The sequence below is a fragment of the Peromyscus maniculatus genome, chromosome X (genome assembly GCF_049852395.1).
Source record: "Peromyscus maniculatus bairdii isolate BWxNUB_F1_BW_parent chromosome X, HU_Pman_BW_mat_3.1, whole genome shotgun sequence".
In the NCBI taxonomy this organism is placed as follows: domain Eukaryota; kingdom Metazoa; phylum Chordata; class Mammalia; order Rodentia; family Cricetidae; genus Peromyscus; species Peromyscus maniculatus.
In genome coordinates, this window is record NC_134875.1 from 57,746,381 (window position 1) to 57,768,136 (window position 21,756).

Genomic DNA, 21,756 nt, shown 5'->3' on the forward strand with positions numbered 1-21,756 from the left:
TTTGAGTTCCTGTTCTGACTTCCTCCAATGATGGACTATAATATAAAAGTATAAGCCAAATAATCCCTTTCCTCCCCAACTTGCTTTTCTGGTCATGGTGTTTTGTCACAGCAATAGAAACCCTAACTAGGACAATGATCTTTGCTTCTGGTGTCCTTCATCTTCCTGTGGGTTTGAGCTGTCCATTTCTTCTTTACCATGGTGTCTCAGGCAGCACCAAGTCAGGGTATATCTCCAGAATATCAATAGGCCCTACTGATCTTAAGGTCATTTTCAGGCAGCCACCTCAGCAGCCCAGAATTGGAGGACAGCAATTTATAGGGGAAGCCAAATAGCCTCTAGGAGGGCCAAGATTTTTTTCTTTTTCTTTAAAACGTCCTTTCTCCTAGTGGTGAGACTCTTTCTCTATCAGTCACACCGTGGACATGCACAGTAGTAAAGGCACAGCGACTGTCCGTGTGAATGGTGGTGAACTTCCCTTTTCCCCATCTCAGAGCCTGGGTTAGATCAATCAGTTCTGTTCTCTGAGCTGAGGAACCTGGCGTGGGCCCAAAGCGTTCCAGTTAAAGTAACTAGTGCAGCTTCCAGCTACCTGGTTTCATCTTTCATCGTGTGATGGCCATGGATGAGCACCTGCAGGTCGTCATCAGGCCAGAGCGTAGCAGGATTGATGGTGGTGAGTTTATCTCATCTGACTGGAGGGTGGTCCAGGAGTACTGCCTGATACTGGGTCACATAGGCATTAGACAGCCAGTGTTCTGGTGGTCCTTGTTGGAGGACCTCCAGAGTGTGGGGTACTGTGAGTATAAGATCTTGACTAAGAGTTAATTTGTTTGTTTGTTTGTTTGTTTATTAGACTAGCAGTAGCCACCACAGGTCTTAGACAAGTGGACCAACTGGTGGGTACAGGGTACAATTGTTTAGACAAGTATGTCACAGGGCGTTTTCATGATCCCAAAGTTTGGATTAAACTTTTGCAATGTCTTGTTTCATGAACAAAGAAAATGAAAATATTTTTGAGATATCTGAAAGTGCTAGGGCTGGAGCCGAAGTCAGAGATGTTTTTAAAGACTCAAAGCCTTTTGTTTAGTCTCAGTCCAGATTAGGAGCTCAGTGGCCAGCTTATGCTGGTGTATAGAGGCCTTGCTATTTCTGCAAACTCTGGTATTCAGATGCAGCAAAACCCATCTATATCTAGGAACTCTCAGACTTGTCTCTTAGTTGTTGGAATTGAGATCTGAAGGCCTTTTGCCTCTTCTCAGCTGACAGCCAAGATAGGTAGACTCTAATGGACAAAGTTGGGCTTTCTTAGCCAACGTTCTGTAGCCCAAGGTCTGCAACTCTTGCAGCAGTCCCTCAGTGGCCCTTTTATAATCTGTTTTCGTTTTAGTGGTTAGGAGAAGGTCATGTATATATTATAAGGGTATGGTCCTGGGGAACCTCTTACAGAAGGGCAGGAGATCATCATTTAGTTTCTTAAATCCTTGGGGCAACCTGGTCCAGGTACATTGCACACTGTAACCTCCCTGTGGGTCTATGCATTTAAAAGCATAGATGGACTGACTCACCTCCATCATGGGCAGCTGAAGAATGCATCTTTCTGGTCCAAGACAGGGTACACATTTCTCTGGAGGAATCAGACTCACGAGAATCAGAGGTCCCAGCAGGAGAGGCATATTCCAAGGTGAGTGGCAGGGCACAAGGATGCCTGACTCTCCAAGCCAGGCAGTATGGACTGCAAGTTCCCTTTTTGTTTCCAGGATCATTGGGCATTGCGTAATCCAGATGGGAGTAGCTGAACTGGTTAGCTGAACAATTATAGGAATTTGATGTTGGACCAGTCCTGGGGGATTGGTTTCTGCTCATACCCCCCCGGAATCTTTGCTGTCAATCTGAGAGGTAGTCCAACTGTATCTTTTGATTAGGGACAGGACTTTCAGCTATGAGATATTCTTCTGACTGGGGGCAAGTCACCAAAATTTTGCTGAGTCTAAGTGCATCTCATCATCAGAAGGTGACAACAGCTTTCAGCTGAAGCAAAAGCTCTTGTCCCAGTCAATGCTCTCCTGTTAAACACCCTTTGACCCACCTCCAACAGCTGGGACCTACTTGTAGCTTTAAAATCTCCTATTATAAAACTTCTCCCTACTATCTGGAGCCGTCTGGGTGACAAAGGAAATCTTTTCAGCAGCTGTCTTTAATCCTTCTAAAAAGGCCCTAGTAAAGATTGTTTAAAGTCCTTTTGGTCAGCGTTGGACCGAAGGGAAATTCATTCTCTCCAGGCTGCATTGTTTGTCAGCCATTCACCTGCCCAGCCCAGCGGCAGGTTTTCTACTTCTTTTCAGAGAATGGTGGGTTTTGAGTTTTCTAATTATATGGATCACTGGCTGAAAAGCAGACATAAATCATGAAAGGAAGGCATGGAACTTTCTCCTTTTGCTTTCTTTGGGTCTGCTTAGAGCAGGCAGGGGAGCAGAGGCAATGTGTACCACAGGGAACTATTTCCCTGCATTCATTCTGCTTAGATGGCAGGGGGCCCTGAATAAGAGGCTCAGCCAATCCCCTACTCCACGGGGACCAACCCCACACAGGATAACCCAGCACCACGAGTTGGAGTCAAGCAGCGAAATAAGCATCACTCCAGGCCTGGGACAGGTGGAGTTTTGTTGTTGTTGTTGTTTCTCTGGGTCCTCAACAAAAGGGGGCAGATCTTAAGCCAGCGGGGTGGGGGTGGGGAGTTCCGTGCCAGAGAAAGCTACTGGTCAATACAGGGAAACAAAACTGACAGGAAAACATAGAAACACACACACACACACACACACACACACACACACACACACACACACACACACACGGGGGGGGGGGGCGGACACGGGGACATAGAGAAGACAATCAGGGGACAACCACACATTCATACACCTGAACAGACAGGGAATCCAGTGACTCCCCACACAGATTCTGGACACTGTACCAGCGGCCATGTTGACCTCTTTTATGTGTCTAAACAGAAGGCACCTTAGCCAGACTTACCTCTGGAGGTGACAAACCAGGTGACTTTTTGATTTGTTTCCTTTGGGGTGGAGGTGTCAGATACCTCAGAAGCATTAGGGAGCGGCCGGTCAAAGGCAGTCTTTGGAGACCTAAAACTCGGATGGCACACCTCCTGGTAGTTTCTTGACCACCACATTCTTACCAGCTCCAAGAGGCTCCAGAGACCCTGCCTGGTGTCTTGAGGTCTGGTCTCTGGAGATATCAGTGGAACCTCCAAAAATGTCATGGGGTATCCACAGGAGAAGACTGCATGGACATGGTTTTAAGCCAATAGAAAGTTTAGAAAGTTTTTATTGGCTGGTAGGCTTCCATTGTTCTGGATCTCAGCCCTTTCTCAGGGTGAGCTTTTTTTTTTTTTTTAAGTTGGCATACTTCAGTTAACAAGATCAGTTATCCAGAAGCAGAAACACAGAAGCCAAAAAGGCAAGGTTAGTTCCTTTACAGACTTCCCTAGAACAACGGACTTTGATGGATTAGGTCTTTGTTTTTATTTTGTGCTGAGTTTTATGGCCTGGATGGTATTTCCATCATGGAGTCAGCTGTGCTAAGGTCTGGGGATCTGTTACAATTTTCTGGGAGTTTTCAGGCTTTTGGCCTCAGATCACAACTGTGTGATTGGTTCCCTTGTTCTGAGGCTTCCAGCTTCTTAGCCTGAACACCCACTGGGTTCTGTGGCTCTCTCCAACATTCAGATAAACATTGTTTGGCCTTCTAGATTTTAGATAATCACATAAGTTAGTCCACTTTTCTTACTATATTAAGTTACTGGAGTCTGTATATTCACCAAAAATGTGCTGTGTTTGTTTCAGTTTTGGAAAGCTGAGAATCCAAGATGGGGTGGTCCCACTGGTCTCAGGTAAGGGCCAGATGGCATGCTGATAGGAGTACATGAGGAATGGAAAGATGACATCGCCAGACAAGAAACCAGAGCAATCAGCGGTTAGACCCAGGCTTTGAGAACAATTCGTTCTCATGAGAATTGACACAGTTGGAAAACAGCTATATAATACTTGCTGAGGGAAGCCCCACCAGAGTCCTAAGGACCTCCCACTAGACTCTTCAAAGTCTCACTGCTTCTCAAATCACTATACTAGTGACCAGCCATCCTATACACAAACTTTAGAGATGAAACCACCAGCAAACCATAGCATAGAGTATATTTACTTATTTTTCAATTGTTTTCAGATTATGACAACCTTTCTCCATTCCCTTCCCTCCCTCCAAATTCTTCTATAGACCTCTTCCCACTCTCCTTCAATGTCATGGCCGCTTTCTTCACCAATTATTCTTGTATGCATATATGTTTATAAATACTTATTACTAAACATAACCTGTTCAGTCCACATAATGCTATTTGTCTGTGTGTTTTCGGAGATGACCATTTGGCACTGGACAACCAATTGCTGTGTTCTTCCCTGGAGAAGGCCATTTCTCCCACTTTCAGCTTTCCTCAGTTGCTTATAGTTCTTTGTGTATGTTATCTTCTATTGAATAAAGGGGGAATACGGGAACATATATTTAAGTTTTTAGAAACAAACAATATAATATACTCTAAAGGCTAATAAAAATGTGTACCTCTAAGAGGAAGGAGATAACACACTGTTCTAGTTACTTTTCTATTGCTGTGATAAGACATGATGACAAGACCATGGTAATTTATAGAATAAAACGTTTACTTGGAGTTCATAGTTCCAGAGGTTAGTGTCCATGACCACAATGGCAGGATCATGACAGCAGGCAGACAGGCATGGCATTGGAGCAGTAGCTGAGAGCTCACATCATAATCCACAGTCCCTAGGCAGAGAGAGCGAGAGCTAACTGGGAATGCCATGGGCTGTTTGAAACCTCAAAGCTTGTCTCCAGTGACATACATCCTCCAACAAGGCTACACCCCCTAATCCTTCTCAAACAGTTCCACCAATCTGGGACCAAGTATTCAAATATAAGAGCCTGTGGGAGCCATTCTAATTCAAACCACCACACAGGCTATTAGAGATCAGAAATGAAAGTCAGACTTCTCTAAGTGTACTTTCTATAGTTCAGATGATGAAGCCATATAAATGTCTTGCATAATTATAACAAAAGTCAAGCCAAAATTATCCATAGCTACTTAAAGCAAAATGAATGTGCTAGCAGTTGTTGGGAGACTAACATAACCAATTTTTCTGTGTAATTTTAAAGCTCCGGAGTTTGACTAAACTGATGAGATGTATCTTCAAAGACAAAGCAAATCATACATCTCCAGTTACATTTAACAATAATTATTAGTAATAATACTGAAATTGTCATTTGAAACTACTAAATATGTACTTAAGATGAAATAAATAGGTTAATATAGTTGGCAACTAAGATTTTCTGCACAGGAAGAGAAACTATGGGCCTGCCCAGTGCCATTAGGACCTAGAGAATGAAGGACACTCACATGCCTGCCTGAGGCCGCTTGCCCTAGGTGGGGAAGAGAAACCATGGGCCAGCTGGGCACCTTGCAGTGCAGGGCAGTCAGGCACCATTATGATGAGCAAACCTATGGTGAGGTATGGGAAAGAGAGACAGAGACAGAGAGAGATAGAGACAGAGAGACACAGATACAGAGACAGAGACAGACAGAGAGACAGAGAGACAGGCAGAGAGAGAGAGAGAGAGAGAGAGAGAGAGAGAGAGAGAGAGAGAGAGAGAATGGTTCATGTTTTGTGGAGAGAGGCAGATCTAAAGACGGGAAGGTGGTGAGGAATGGGCAGATGTGGGAGGCCTGCTTGCCATCCGTGGTCAGGGTGACCTCTGTAGCGGTAACGCCCGCATTACCGATAACCGTTCACCATGTCTGAGCAAAGGGCTGCGGATTAAAATATAGAGACAAGAGACAGTGGGTCATCCGTACGATTGGATGTCGAATGCCGTTTATTGAAAGAGGGAAGAAACCTTAAATACATACAGGATTACAGCACAAATGGAGGAACCCCCGGAGGGCAGAAGTTCGCTGTCAGTGGTCTACATTCCAGACCCAATGTTCTGCATTCTTGCATCTAAGTTGTTTACACAAAATACAGGATGCACCTAAGTTGTTTACACCACAAGCAGGATGTAGGAACAAAGAACCTCCGGTAAGCTCTCCGATGATCCTAAGGTGAGAAGGACACCGGCAGGGAATCTGAATAGGGAGGACACCTGGAAGAGGTCAGCAAGCAAGGCTGCAGCCACTCACAGTCGGGGGCCATGGCCCATGGCGCCCACAGGCCCCCCCTTTTTATTAAATGAGCTTCTGACTTAGGTTGCGTGGGACCAGCAGACCACCTTACCCGTCATAGAGACACCTGCCCAGGCCACACAAGTGCTCTGTCTTAGGTTGATGGCAGCCCCCCAAGCATTACCCGTCTCTGAATACTCATTATCATACAGACTCAACCACGTGAGCTGTAGAGTGACTGCTGCCAAAGATCTCAAAGTGGCACTGGGCTTGCAATCTGTGCGGCACAGAAAAGACCAACAGAAGTCCTAACCCACCCATAGCCAGGAGGCTAAAGGCAATTGAACCATTCCCTATTTTTTTTTTTTTTGACTTTTTTTTTTTTTTTTTTTTTTTTTTTTTTTTGGTTTTTCGATACAGGGTTTCTCTGTGTAGCTTTGCGCCTTTCCCGGGACTCACTTGGTAGCCCAGGCTGGCCTCGAACTCACAGAGATCCACCTGGCTCTGCCTCCCGAGTGCTGGGATTAAAGGCGTGCGCCACCACCGCCCGGCTCCATTCCCTATTTAAATGAGCCTTACCGCAAATAGGAGTCCTGTAAGGTGGTATCCCGAGCAAATGGAACTTGAGTTTTAAATAATTTACAACTTACAAAGCCAATTATAATGTATAAAAGTGGAATTAAATTTATCATGCCCAATAAGAAGAAAGATTAACTAACTGTGGTAGCTACTTTTGCTGCCAGGGTCTCCATTGTGCTAGCTGTAGTAACCAATTATGAAATAGCAATCCCAGAAACAATAGCAGCAGTGGCCACCACTGCTATAACAGCAACAACAGCAACAGCGATGTCAGAGTCTCTTCTGGAGCGTGTGAGCATCATCTGTGTCTAGCTGCCACGGTGCACTGGCATAGACACGGCTCCAGGAACACGAACCACCAAGGCCCATTTTTCTTGATCCCAGCACTACTTAGGCTGGCAGGTCTGCAAGAGAACAACTGAGAAACATAAAGAAAACAGAAAACAAAAACAGCAAACAAGGAGCAGAACTAATGGCCTCAATAATGGCTACATTCAAGCTCACAAATTTTGAGGTATCTTCAAAAAGGCTAGATGAATTTCAGGAGGCAAATAAATGTTGCACAGAGCCATTCCTGAAAAGTAGGTACTACACCAGCTTGAGGGGGGTTGCAAAATGCGGAAAAAGGCTTAGCTGGCATGCTACTGTTAGCAAATGAAGTTCATTGACCTTTAGAGTTATCCTTAATCTCCAAGGTGTGGTACATTCTCAATGTTTTTTGAAAAAAGTTACCATACATTACCTTCTGAAGAATCCAACCACATGGCTACAGTTCCTAGGCTTACAATAATGTTTGCCAAGGCTGGCCGTATTGGGCTCTCAATCCCCATTGGCATCAGAAGGGGAGAGTTTTTTTACGAAGGCCCAATAGGTCTCTGCCATGTTGGGATTCAGCAGCAGCCACAGGGCGCACACAGCGTTCAGGAACCCACAGAGGAATTTCATTGACCTGCGGAAAGACACAAACAGATCCCCGGGCCCACACCAACACCGGATCGGGTCTCCTCCAAGTGCCAGTAGAAAGATCTTTCCATCGCACCAGAGGATGATTTGTAACAGGAGCCCTCCAGTGCTTATCTGCAGCAGATACTTCAGCAGAATCCACCGATAAAAAATTTAAAATATATAAAACAAGGGAAAGAATAGAATGTGGAGAGGAAAGATGAGCCCCTAGCTCCCCCCTTTTTATTAACCTGCATGACCTTCCTCATCCTTTCAATTTAAAAGTAGCTTGTTCTGTAATGGCGTCTGAGCTGTGCCGATAACTTGTAGGTTAGAGGTAGAATCTTTAAGGGCCAATTGGGATCTCAGGATTCTTGTGAAATTGTAGATATATCCAGTACCAGAATCCAATAATCTTTCAATCTCAATCCCATATAATTTTGTTTTTAATTTAGGCTGTTTATCATTGATAACTTTTTGTCAAAACACCTTTTTTTTTTCCTGTACTTCCAAAGCCTCCAGTTATATATATCGGCGCCATTTTGAATTTAAAATATGAAAGCAATAATAATTGAGCAATTCTATCACCAGCTTCTGTTTCCATGGTCCTTTTTACATGTGCCAATAATAAAAGTATTAAATACAATCTCTATAGGATTTTAAGAGGTAAACTTTAGGTAATACTCTTGAGTATTTTATAAAATCTTAAAAGGAGGATTCCTTTTTTTTTTTTTTTGGTTTTTCGAGACAGGGTTTCTCTGTGTAGCTTTGCGCCTTTCCTGGAGCTCACTTGGTAGCCCAGGCTGGCCTCGAACTCACAGAGATCCGCCTGGCTCTGCCTCCCGAGTGCTGGGATTAAAGGCGTGCGCCACCAACGCCCGGCCCGAGGATTCCTTTTTATAGATTTCAAGTAACACATTAGCACAAATAGCCAATTATTAACAATGTGGACCAAACAATTTACCTGTATTTTATTTACTGGAAAATTAATTTTGTAACCTCTTTATCAGGAAGAGGTTATTATTTATGGGTTTATCTTAGCAACATTATTTAATAAGCTAATAACCCAATTCATTTCAGGTGTTATATTTTTACAGAATTAAACCAAGAATTTCTAGAAAGCAACTTAAATTGTAGAGCCAAATTTTCAGTAATGATCAACAGACAAGAGCACATCTAATATAGTTCAAAATTATGAATTCTGTTCCTTTAGTTTATCAACCATGAGGATCAAACATTCATCCAAACATTTATTAAGACAATCAAAAGAACAGAACATCCTTTATTCAAACAGCATTGACTTAGCATTCAATGTCCTGACCGAAACCATTTTTCACCAGAAGTTAGGCCTGGTTTAAACTTTTAGTGTTAGTCCCTTCCCGGCCTCTGCTCACTTGGCGAGAGCTGAGGCTGTAGCTTAGCTTTGCTCTGCCCACTGCTCGGGCTCTATTGTCAGCGCCTGTCTGGGCCGCACTCCATCACGGCTCTGCCTCTTACCGGCGTGTACCTGTCTGCCTGTTGCTTCAGGCTATCTCGTGCACGCCTTTGTCCGCCACAGCCGCTGGGTGCGCCCCACACACACAAACTCACATTTAAACTTCCTACTCCCATGAAGGGACTACCTAATAACGAGTTATTCCCACCATAAGGGAAAAACAGAAAAACATTTCCCACGATGGGATCCTAAAATTGAATTATTCCCATTCTGAGGGAAAAATAAAAAACATTTGAACCAAAATTAAGCAAACAGACAGCAAAACTTTAAGCTCTGGGCTCGCTTGCTGTTCAGCCAGCAGCAATGAGGCCTACCTGCCGACTCTTTGTAATTCAGATGCTGCCACTCTGCACTGGTGGGCAGAAGGAGCTCAGAGTTTCAGCTATCCTGAAAACTCTACAACTGGAAAAAGTCTTTACATCCTCCATTACCACTGGGAAGAGGCTTCTCTCTTTCCTTCATCCTTCCTCTACAAGGCCCCAATCTTTAGGCCCAGTTTCAAAAATTTTTCCCCTTTTTACTGGGAAAATTCTTTTTTCTTGATTAAAATTTTTTCTCCCTTTTTTTAACGGGAAATTTCCTTTCCTTCCCTCTTCTTTATTGGGAAGATTTCCTTTTTCATTTAAAATCTTTAGCTGTCTTGTCCTTTCTTAACTTTGGTGCCTTCCTGCTTCAACACCCATTTCAATCCACTCTTACCTTTAAAATGCCGGCCGGCCTTCCAAGAGTGTCCGTCAGCTGGTCCTTCTTTCCCAGATCTCGGTAGGAACCTCCATCTGTAGCGGTAACGCCCGCATTACCGATAACCGTTCACCATGTCTGAGCGAAGGGCTGCGGATTAAAATATAGAGACAAGAGACAGTGGGTCATCCGTATGATTGGATGTCGAATGCCGTTTATTGAAAGAGGGAAGAAACCTTAAATACATACAGGCTTATAGCACAAATGGAGGAACCCCCGGAGGGCAGAAGTTCACTGTCAATGGTCTACATTCCAGACCCAATGTTCTGCATTCTTGCATCTAAGTTGTTTACACAAAATACAGGATGCACCTAAGTTGTTTACACCACAAGCAGGATGTAGGAACAAAGAACCTCCGGTAAGCTCTCCGATGATCCTAAGGTGAGAAGGACACCGGCAGGGAATCTGAATAGGGAGGACACCTGGAAGAGGTCAGCAAGCAAGGCTGCAGCCACTCACAGTCGGGGGCCAGGGCCCATGGCGCCCACAGACCTCTGGGCCTGGGCTGCTGCCAAGGGCCATGTCTAGGTCCCTGGCTCTGCTGCAGCCAAGGTCTGTGTTAATGTCTGTGTCTCCTGCTATCACTGAAGACCTTGAGGATGCCTGGGGTCTGTGATGCCACATGTGCCACTTTGATATCCAAGGGCCAACCCGATCTGAGTGTCCTGCACCACCACGCAGGGCCATAGTGACATCAGGATCCAGGTAGGTAGGATGGGCATATCTGGGTCTGTGGCCCTACTGCAGCCAGGGTCTGTGTTAGTGTCTGTGGCTCCTGATACCGTTGAAGGCCATGTGACTGTCTGGGGTCTGGGCTGTCAGCTGGGGCCATGTTGGAGGCCAGGGACCACACTACTGATGGGCCCACTCTGATCTGAGAGGACTGCACTGCCACTGGGAGCCGTGGTGACAACTGGGCCCAAGATGCTGCTGCTGGCCATGTCTGGGTCCATAGTCCTGATGTTTCTAGGGTCTGTGCTGATGTCCATTGCCCGTGTTACCACAGGGGCCCATGTGAACCATGTGTTGAACCATGTGTGGAAGTATGAGGGCTGTGATGAGTTGATCCTGCCCCTCACTGGCACAGGGAGAGCTGCCTCCCCCCACCAAAGAACTGATCCCCCCCATCCTCGCCTCTCATGGGAGAGCTGCCCTGCCTTGGGAAAGCTGGCCTCACCCCTTACCACAGGCTTGGGAGAGCTGAAGGTGTTGCCCCAGCAGCCCAGACTGACCAACTCAGCTACCACCCAGGCCCACCTCCAGGGCCTTGGGTTGGCCATCCTAACATCTACCCCATCTATAACCTGCTGGAGCACATGAAGGGACTGGTTCTATGCAACCATAGCTGCAGGATCTCCATGACTCTGGGCAACAGCAGGATATCTGGGAGGAGTTTTGGTGAGGGACCAGTATTGATGGTGTGCCAGAGGCCAGAGGCCTTGAACATGACCAAAAACATGTTATATAATGAACATTTGCAAGTGAAACTGTTTGGGGAAAAGGGTCTATACACTGCATGATACACTGCAGCTCCCAAGGGCACTGAGACAAATGAAGAGGAGATGGAGAGGAAGGAAAGATCAAGAAGCAAAGTGTTTTCTTTCTTTCTTTCTTTCTTTCTTTCTTTCTTTCTTTCTTTCTTTCTTTCTTTCTTTCTTTCTTTCTTTCTTTCTTTCTTTTTTGCTTGTTTGTTTGTTTTTGTTTTTTGGGTTTTTTGTATGTTTTAATTAATATTCTTATTTGTATTATTTATTTATTTTATTATTTCTTTTTAAGTTTTCCTTTGGGGGGATGCTACAAGGGGGAAAGGTGGATACAGAGGGACTGGGAAATGAGTGGGATTGGGGTGCATGATGTGAAATTCCCAAAGAAGCAATAAATATTATGCTTAAAATAAAAAAATCTGCATAAAAGAGATAAAAATATGATATTAAATAAGTTGGACAGGTTTAACTCCAGCACACAAAAAGGGTTGGATAAAAATGTATAATTTTAAAACCAAGAATTTCAGATTTTTTTGGGGGGCGGGGTTTTCCAGACATGGTTTCTCTATGTAACCCTGGCTGTTCTGGAACTACATCTGTAGACCAGGCTGGTCTCCAACTCAGAGATCCATCTGCCTCTGCCTTCCAAGTGCTGGGATTAAAGATGTGTGCTACCACTTCTGGCAGATTGTAGTTTATATTCTGAACACTTTCAGGATATAACCAGGAGGCTCTTGAGGCTAGTCTGTGCTACATAGTAAGACCTTGCTGTAAAAATTAAATTCTGTAAGTTTACTTTGAACTAGAAATATCATTATGAACTGGCTCATACCACCACCACCCCACTTCTCTTTCTGTATCTATTTGGTTTTTGAGACAGTCTTGTTATGTAGACCAGTCTGGCCTTGAACGTACTTTGATCCTCCTGCCTCAGCCTCAGGAGTGCTAGGATTACAGATGTGCACTGCCACACCTGCCTCTTTATTTTCTCTTTCTTTTAAATTTTTATTTATGATTGTGTGTGTTTGTGTGTGTGTGCATGCATGATATGTGTGTATGGAGAGCTCAAGGACAACTTTGTGGAACTGGTTCTCTCTCCCCCTTTACATGGGATCTGGGAATTGAACTCAGGTCACCAGGCTTGCCAAGCAGTGCTTTTACTCTGAGCCATCTCTGTTTTACCTACTGAGCCATCTTGGGGGCCTTTATTTTTTCTTTCTAAACTTCTGCTTGGATAGACTTATCTCTTCTTTAACTGGATTTCCTTATCTCTGCACTATAACCACAAGTCTACAAACTTTTCACTGTTACCATTTTTTTACATCAAATATTAAAATGTCTGGAATTTATTATTCTACACTGTGTAAGAAAGGAATACACTTTGTTTCTTCCAAACAACCTGTTTCTTCCAATTGGTGTGAGTATTGGATTTGAATTAACTAATGCTTTTAGTATAAATCAACTTTTCACATATTCTAAAATCTCATCCTAGATTTGCTATTTTGTTCCATTGGTCTGTTTATCTAATTTGGTATCAATATTAATTTGATCACAATGGCTTAATTGCTAGTCTCAACACTTAGCCAGGAAAATCTTCCTTCACTGCTCTCATTTTTCAGAATTTTGTTTACTCAATTCTGAAAGAAGGAAGAAAAGGAGGAAAAGACCTGATGTGATATTACCTGGAACTGAATTAAATTTATGCCTTAATTTTTGGAGAATCAGCATTTCATCATGGTATGTCTTCTCATTTCAGAACGATACATGTAGTGGTGTGTGGTAGCTCATGTCTGTAATTCTAGCACTCAGGAAGTTGAGGCAGAGGATAATAAGATAATGGCCAAGTTGGGCTACATAGGTAACTCCAAGTCAAACTCCAAACCTTGGCTACACAGTGAAACACTGTTTCAAAAAAGCCAAAACCCAGAGTAATAATGCACGTTTCTTTTTATGAAGTTAGAGATTGTTTGACTTTTACAAAACACTTATAATAAAATTTTATGGTTTTCTATATAAAGGCCCTGCCCTTTCTGACTCCATTCATTACAAAGTGTTTTTATTTCTGTTTTTGATATAGGCTTTCACATAGAGCAGGATTGTCTTGAGTTCTCTGTATAACCAAGGATGTCCTTGAATTTTTAATCTCCTGCCTCCACTTCTGGAGTGCTGGGATTACAAGCATTGCCACAATACCAGGTTACAAAGCATTTTATTTTATTATTTTAAAGTGTGTGTGTGTGTGTGTGTGTGTGTGTGTGTGTGTGTGTGTGTGTGTGTGTGTGTGTGTGTGTGTGTGTGTGTGTGGTGGGGCCCGTGTGTGGCGTATGTGCATACAAGTGCAGGTACATTCAGAGCCTAGAGGCATTGGGCCTCCTGGAGCTGGAGTTACAGGTGGTTGTGAGCCACCTGGTGGTGAGTGCTAGGAACTGAATTTGGGTCCTCTAGAAGAATAACTCTTTGAATCTCTGATATCTCTCCAGTGCCCTACAAAGCATTTTCTTTCTTTCTTTTTTTTTTTTTTGCTACTTCTGTAAGTGTAGTATTTTTGAGTGTGCAAATGTGAATAGTTTTCATCCAGAAGATTGTTGTTGTCCATCTTGAATCCAAGTTATTTTTTATTTTATTTTTTATTTTATTTTATTTTTTGGAGCTGAGGACCGAACCCAGGGCCTTGCACTTGCTAGGCAAGTGCTCTACCACTGAGCTAAATCCCCAACCCCTCCAAGTTATTTTTATTAACTGCATGTTTTTGTAATTAAAGTGTCTTGGGCTTTCTATGTATACAGACATACACTATCAAAATGAAACGGGGGACTGAGATGGCTTAGTAGTTAAGAACACTTATTTTTGTAGAGGACCTGGGTTTGGTGTCCAGTATCCACAAGGTGGCTTACAACCTCCAACTCCAGAGGATCTGACGTCCTCGTTTGGCCTCCATGGGCACCAAGCATACAGTGCACTTAGGCATGTGCAAGAACAACACTCATGCACATAAACTTAAATAAATAAATCTTAACACAGAAAGCGATCAAATGGTACAGAATTCACATTTTAAAAAGAAATAGGCTGGAGCATGATGGTTCCAGTGACCTTCGCTGGCTGAGCAAGGATCCGAAGCAGCTGTGGCCAGTTGCAGGCTTGGCTCTCAGTTTCCCAGAGCATATGGGGTCCCATAGCTGAGGCTTGCCACTCTGCACATGCTATATCCAAGCCGCCTCCCACACCCGTCAAACCAGGGCAAGTTAAAGTCTTCAGAGTTCTGTATACTTTTGAACCTAGAACTCCAGATGAATTGTACTTTGAGGAGGGAGTTACCGACTAGGGAAGGAGATATTATCTACATCACTGACATGAATGACACCAGATGGTGGAAAGGAACCTGCAAAGGCAAGACAAGACCGATCCTGAGCAACTATGCGGCTCAGCAGGGTGGATTCATTGACAATACATTTTATGAAACTTCAAAAAGAGATAACTTGAGCTGGTTAAGAGTGCTTTGGACAATCACGTGGGTGTGAACGGCTTGGCTTTGTCCAAACCACTGGAAACATCATCCTTTTCTGGGCCTGACATGCGGGCTACAGAGATATAGTGGAGGTGCTGTTTACTCAGCCAAACGTTGGGCTGAACCAGCCAAACAAACAAGCTGGGAGTCACAGCTCTGCATCAGCTGCCTGGAAGGGTTATGCAGATCTTGTCCACTTGCTGTTGGCAAAAGGTTCCAGGACAGACTGAAGAAACACTGATAAGAAGCTAGCCTCCAACATGGCCACCAGTGCCACCTGTGAATCACTTATGAAAAAGAATCAGGGAGCAGATGGAGTTCAAACAACACCGAGTGCTATCTTCACCTACCAAAATAACATTTTTATTAATTACTTGGAAATTTCACACAATGCACTTGTTTCCCATTCCTCTCAGGTTCACCCTCCACCAAAAAAGGAATTCCACCAAGGTCGCTTTGAATTGTGACGAGGACTCAGACTGATTCCTTCCAGAGCTGCTTTGATCACTAAACTTGTTTTGCTTCTGTCATTCCCAAACCTTGGTTGTGTTGCCAGAAGATTCTTAACAACTTCTTTCTAAAGTTTGTATGAACATGGCACCATTGCACCGTGACCTGTGATGAGTCTGCATGTACCTGAGCTAGTCTCACCTGTGACTTGTCAATAAGTGACCAGGTTCTTTCATGTTCACCAGAGTAGAACAACAACAAAAAGATTATTTCTGTTTGTCGAGCTAAAGGGAATTTAAGAATTTTTTTCTTTAAAAAAAAATCAGAACTGTGGACTGGTGGCTGTGGAGCCCCCATGGGACTGGACTAGACCCTCTGGATATGGAAGAGGGTTGTTTGGCTCAAACTGTTTGGGGGTCACCCAGGCAGGGGGATCAGGATCTGTCCCTGGTGCATGGGCAGGCTTCTGGAACCCGGTGCCTGTGGTGTGACACCTTGCACAGCCTTGGTGCACTGGGAAGGGGCTTGGATCTGCCTAGGCTCAGTGAGCTGGGCTCTGCTGACTCCCCATGGGAGACCTTGATTTGGGGGATGTGGAGATGCGGGGTGGCTTGGGAAAGAAGGGGTAGGAGGAGGGAAGAGGGGGGTCTGTGGATAGCATGTGGAGTGAGTAGAAAATTTCTTAATAAAGAAAAATGAAAGAAAAAAATCAGGATTTTAAAGAAAGTTCTTTAACTCAAGGATTGGGATATTCTGAGTGGGTTTTTCAAGCAGGGGGGGAATACTTAGTATAACAAAAGATCAAAATTCTCAAGAGAAAATTGTCAGCAAGTCTGACAAAAATGAAAACAAGACAGTGATGAAAATGAACATTTAAAGAGAGAGGAAAAGAACAGGCTTCTCACAGGGTCCAGCTGGGACGGAGGCAGTGGATCTTTGCTGTGGGGATTGGCCACAGTTGGTGGAGACGGCAGGTTCCACGCTGCCCTGGAGATTGGCCGGTTCAGCAGAATGGAGTCGCCTGAAGCTGGCTTGTAATGAGGTGGTGTCCCTGTCCTTGTGGTCCTCGGCTGGGAGGCACAGCAGAGCTCCTAGATACCCCCAGCCCCATGGCCTTCTCTTACTGCGCGTGCGCGCACACGCGCGCGCGCACACACACACACACACACACACACACACACACACACACACACACACACACACACACACACGATGTAGATTGAGAAGTCCCGCAGCAGAACCTGGTAGAGTGCAGGAGCTCTTCATCTACAGCCCGAACAGCAGAGAGTTCCGGGGACGCACAGCCAAGAGGAGGGTCTGATCTTGCTCTTATATAGAGGGTTTTTAAAAATAGGCTCTTGGCTGCACTCTCAGTGTGGGCCCATGCTACAAACTCTGAATGATGAAATTCCAGAATATCGAGAACAGATTCCTAGTCCAAAACTTACGATTTTTCTAAAATCACTGACCACCTTGTAATATATATAGGGCGTTTCTGAAGCACTTTTATCTGCAGGGTTCTTTGCAAACATACAGGAATTCCTAAAGCCACATCCTTTAGAAGAACAGAAGCGTCTCACAGAAGTCCGCCCTGAAGAAGCACTTTTTGTAAAAAGGGTCCAGTTTAGATTGTGTGTCAACTTCCTAGTTTTTTCCAACAATATAGTGATGTGCATGATACTGTTTGGGGCTTCTCTAAAGAACAATCTTGTGAAGACGAACAGGGAATAGGATTAAAACTGGGATGAGATCCACACATAGGATGTACAGTAGAGGTGAAGTAATGACAGCCCTTAGTTGCCTTCCAGGTCATCTTTGGACCTAGTTACCAAGAAAGAAGTAATAACTGCATGCGAAATTGATGGATTTTGCCACCTGAAAAACAAGGGTGAATGTGACAAATTTTGAGGATGAGTTGTGTTCAAAATCAGAATACATGCTTAGGAGAAGGGCAACACAATAAATGTTGTGCTCTCTTGTCTCCATTTTGTATCAGCTGGGTCTGCCCTTCTAGGATTTGGAGGCCACCCTGCGAGAGTTGGTGTGGACACAAAATGTGCTTCTAGAACATAACGTTCAGTGTCCTCTGAAGTAATTCTCTGCTGCCTCTGCTGCCCTTTGAAACAGTGTACAGTCACCAGAGAGGGACCAGTGAGCTCCCAATTCCAAACAAGTGTGTGTGTGTGTGTGTGTGTGTGTGTGTGTGTGTACATGTGCAGTGCATGTTTATTGTCTTCTTATGTAGCATAATTGCCAAACGTTTAAAGCTTAATGCGCTGTGTAAACATTTTATGCATTCAACACTGGTAAGTCTCATATTTTGATACCAACAAAGTTTTAGAGATAAAATAGTTCCTTGCCAACACCAAGTGACTTTATAGCTTCAAGAAATGTGTGTGGAGAAATTCTGTATGTGACAAGGAAAAAGAAAATAAGAGTGGATCTGAAGGAAAAAAAATAGATCGTTAAATCTCATTTTCCATTCTTTATGCAGATTTCATTATCTGCTTTTTCAAGAACAGCAATGTCCAACAGAATGTTCTGTTGTAATGGAATGCTCTATCACTCTGCTATCTCAGAAAGGGGTCACTAGACACATGTGGCTATTGGGCACCTTCGTGTTTGTAATAAGCTTTTTTCATGTGATAAACACCATGACCAAATCAGTTTGGGGAGGAAAGGGTTAATTTCATTTTGTAGCCTGTAGTCCATCATCCAGAGAAGTCAGGGCAGGAACTTAAGGTAGGAACCTAGAGGCTGGAACTGATGCAGAGGCCATGGAGGAGTGCTGTTAATTGGCTGATTCCTCATGGTTTTCTCAGCCTGCTTTCATATACCATCCAGGACCCTCAGCCAAGGGGTGGTATGGCCCCCAGTAATCTGGGGCCACTCACATCAATCATTAATCAAGAAAATGCTACACTTCTGCTAACTAGGCTCCTGTCCTACCAGTAGAGGCTCAGCCCACCCTTCCTTCCTTCCTTCCTTCCTTCCTTCCTTCCTTCCTTCCTTCCTTCCTTCCTTCCTTTCTTTCTTTCTTTCTTTCTTTCTTTCTTTCTTTCTTTCTTTCTTTCTTTCTTTTTTTTCATGACTTGTACCTGACCCAGAACTCTGCAATCTTCAACATAATGTCCCCATGTTAAACAGAGTCTGCCACCCAGGCGGTCGTGGTGCACAACTTTAATTTCAGCACTCGAGAGGCAGGTGGATCTCTGTGAGTTCCAGGCAAGCCTGGTAGGCGTTTTTCACCATTTGGTGCTCCTTATCTATAATCTCCCTCCAGCAGTCACCCAAGTCTCCTGGTTCCTACCACTCTGTTCTTGAACTGATTTCTGCACTGTCTACCCTTAAGCTGATGAGGCCCTGCCCTGAGGCCAGATTTCCACAACCTGAATTACCTGTCTAAGACACAGTTGTCTGCTAAAGGCGAGTATGCATTCAGCTCTGCAAGCTATTAGTACTGCATAGGTTGTAGCAAGCAGACCATCCTGCCCACCCCCCCAGGATACCCTTTGTAGAAAGGAATTAAGGTTACTAACCAGATGAATTTGAAATCAGATCCTGGGTTATCTCAGTAGGTTCTGTCTTCAAAAAGTTCCTTAACTGGAAAAAGGCAGCAGAAAAGTTGGTATGGAAGACCCTTCAAAAACAACCAACAACCGCCGGGCGGTGGTGGCGCACGCCTTTAATCCCAGCACTCGGGAGGCAGAGCCAGGTGGATCTCTGTGAGTTCGAGGCCAGCCTGGGCTACCAAGTGAGTTCCAGGAAAGGCGCAAAGATACACAGAGAAACCCTGTCTCAAAAAACCAAAAACAAACAAACAAACAAACAAACAACAGCCACGTGGGAAGGGAAAGGTCACAAGCTAAGGAACACAGGTAGCCTTCAGAAGCTGCGCAACACCCCCAGAGGAGATTAGTCTTGGTGACATCTTGTCCTGGCCCACAGGGACTAGCACAAGTCAGGGCCGACGACTGTCAGGTAGTAAAACCACATGAAGCCACTGTGCTTGTAGTTTGTTACAGTAGTAAGAAGAATCAGGAACTGGGGACATGGAAGCTTCCCTGTTTTTCATTTCCCAAGACAGCTTGTCTTCATCATATGTCCATAGTGGAAGTAGATGCCATTTCATGGAGACTGGGTTTCAGAGACCAGCCTGTCAGTAATAAGCAAGGGAAAGAGCTCCAGTCCACACTTCTGCCCAGGTTGGCAAGACGATTAACATGTCCTGTGGTGTGTGTACCTAATGTGAGGCTAAACTGAGGTTAACATAAGAGCAATGTTAACTGGGAATTTTCTGGGCCTAGGTTGGAAGCTGATACCAACATGGGCAATCTCAAGGCAGAAGAATGACTTACAAAGCACCATTTGTGAATTTGCCAGTTATTTTTTAAATAGAATTAGCATCACAGTGAAAGTAGCATGTAAAATAATCTTAGTGGGAACAATTTTGTGAAATAAAGACCACTTAGGGGTATTTGAATGCTTGAAAGAAAGAAAGGAAAAAAGCAAGCAAGCAAGAAAAAAAGGAAGAAAGAAAGAAAGACAGAAAGAAAATGAACTACAGAGTAGCCTTTGCATGGCAAAGGCAGATTTTATGGAGACATTTTCTCAATTGAGAGTTCCTCTTCCCCAATGACTCTAGCTCATGTCAAGTTGACATAAAGCTGGCCGGCACAATGGTAGAATATGGGCACCAGGACTCACCTCTTCCACAAAATTGAACTAGTGGAACAGCTGCATGCAGAGGTGAGTGGCAGTGGAATTCAGCAACAGAGACATGGAGACCTAGTAAAATCCAAAGTTCTGGGACACACACAGCAAGAGAAAGAGAGTGCCCCAGGACTTGTTATCTGGTACCCTGGTAAGGAAGGAGAAATCTCTCCCAATTGGCGAAAGTAAAAGTCTAAGAGAGCAGGGTCCCAGCCAGCTCTGCTAGTTCAGGAGCTGGCGTCGAATAGTCACACGACTGAAATAGCAAAGAGACTTTAGGTCATGCAGCTGGTGACCTTAAAAAAACAAAAAAAGTAATGTGGTACATTTCCCAGAGAAATTTAGGTGAACGGATGCTAGGAACCATCTTGAGAAGGATACTATTATCCCTACTGCTCCAAGGGTCGAAACCTCTGCGTATTCCCATCTCCAGAACACTGGAGTATGGTACCAGGGGTTGGTTGACTGCCTCTTGAGACAGTCTTGACTCTGGGAAATGACACTAGTACAAACTGGCTGAGAATTCTGTGCTGTAGGGAATGTGAGCTGTGATGTAGAGGGTAGCAACAAGGGAACCTGCCCTCTGAGTCTAGGAACATAACTAATGGTTTCTTGTGTGATCCTGCATGCAGGAAACCAGAATCCACAGTGGCAGATCCTAAGATTCAAATGGCCCCACTCCCAACACAGAATGCCACAGTTCCATGCGCCATGAAGCCTCAAAAGGATCCAGGGGCACTCTGCAACTCTGTTTTGTGCTCTGTCCTTGGTTTGCACAGCCCAATAATCTCCCGAGTGAATCTCTGCCTGGTGCAAGCCAGCTGAAAAGAATTTTAGCTAGCTTTCGCCACCCTCCTTTCCGCTGGAGTCTTGGCAGGTTCTGAAATAGAAAGAATACAAATTTCTACCCTAAAAACACCCACAGTGAAGCAGCACTCAGCATACACCATGATCACCTGCCTTCCTTCTAGTCACCCTGACTGGGAAGAAAAGTTTTTTTTTCTTTTTAAAAATATTATTTCTCTGTTGTTTTTTCATTCATTTATTTTATTTTTAATCCTTTTCTGTCATTCTCCTTGTTGAAGATGTTTTTTAAAGATTTATTTATTCATGTATTTTATGCATGAGTGCTCTGTCGTATGTATGAGTGCTCTGTCTTCATACACACCAGGAGAAGGATCCGATCCCATTACAGATGGTTGTGAGCCACCGTGTGGTTACTGGTAATTGAACTCAGGACCTCTGGAAGAATTGTCAAGTGCTCTTAACCCCTGAGCCATCTCTCCAGCCCCCTGTTGAAAATGTTTTTGTATTTAAATATTTTCTGTGGTGCTACAGATCAAGCCTAGGGCCTTCTGTGCATTGGATAGGCTCTCTGCTAATGAGGTATACTACCAGTTCGGTTGAGATAATTATAGCAAACTCCAGCCCCAACCCATTTTGGTTCAAACAGTGGTAGATACTTCAACTTAAAGACTAGGAAGACAAAACCCCAAAGTCATGGATCCTTCCACAGGCAGGGTCAACTATGAGGAACTCAGCTACAGCTCCAGAGCAGATATCAATATGAAGCAGAGAGAAATTACACAAGTTTTTTGTTTGTTTGTTTTGC

At 44.1% G+C, this 21,756-nt stretch overlaps 1 pseudogene; it reads left to right on the forward strand.

Annotated features, from left to right (window-relative positions):
* The first annotated feature begins 615 nt into the window (after positions 1 to 615).
* LOC102904267 (osteoclast-stimulating factor 1 pseudogene) lies at positions 616 to 15,448 on the forward strand (annotated as a pseudogene).
* The last annotated feature ends 6,308 nt before the right edge of the window (positions 15,449 to 21,756 follow it).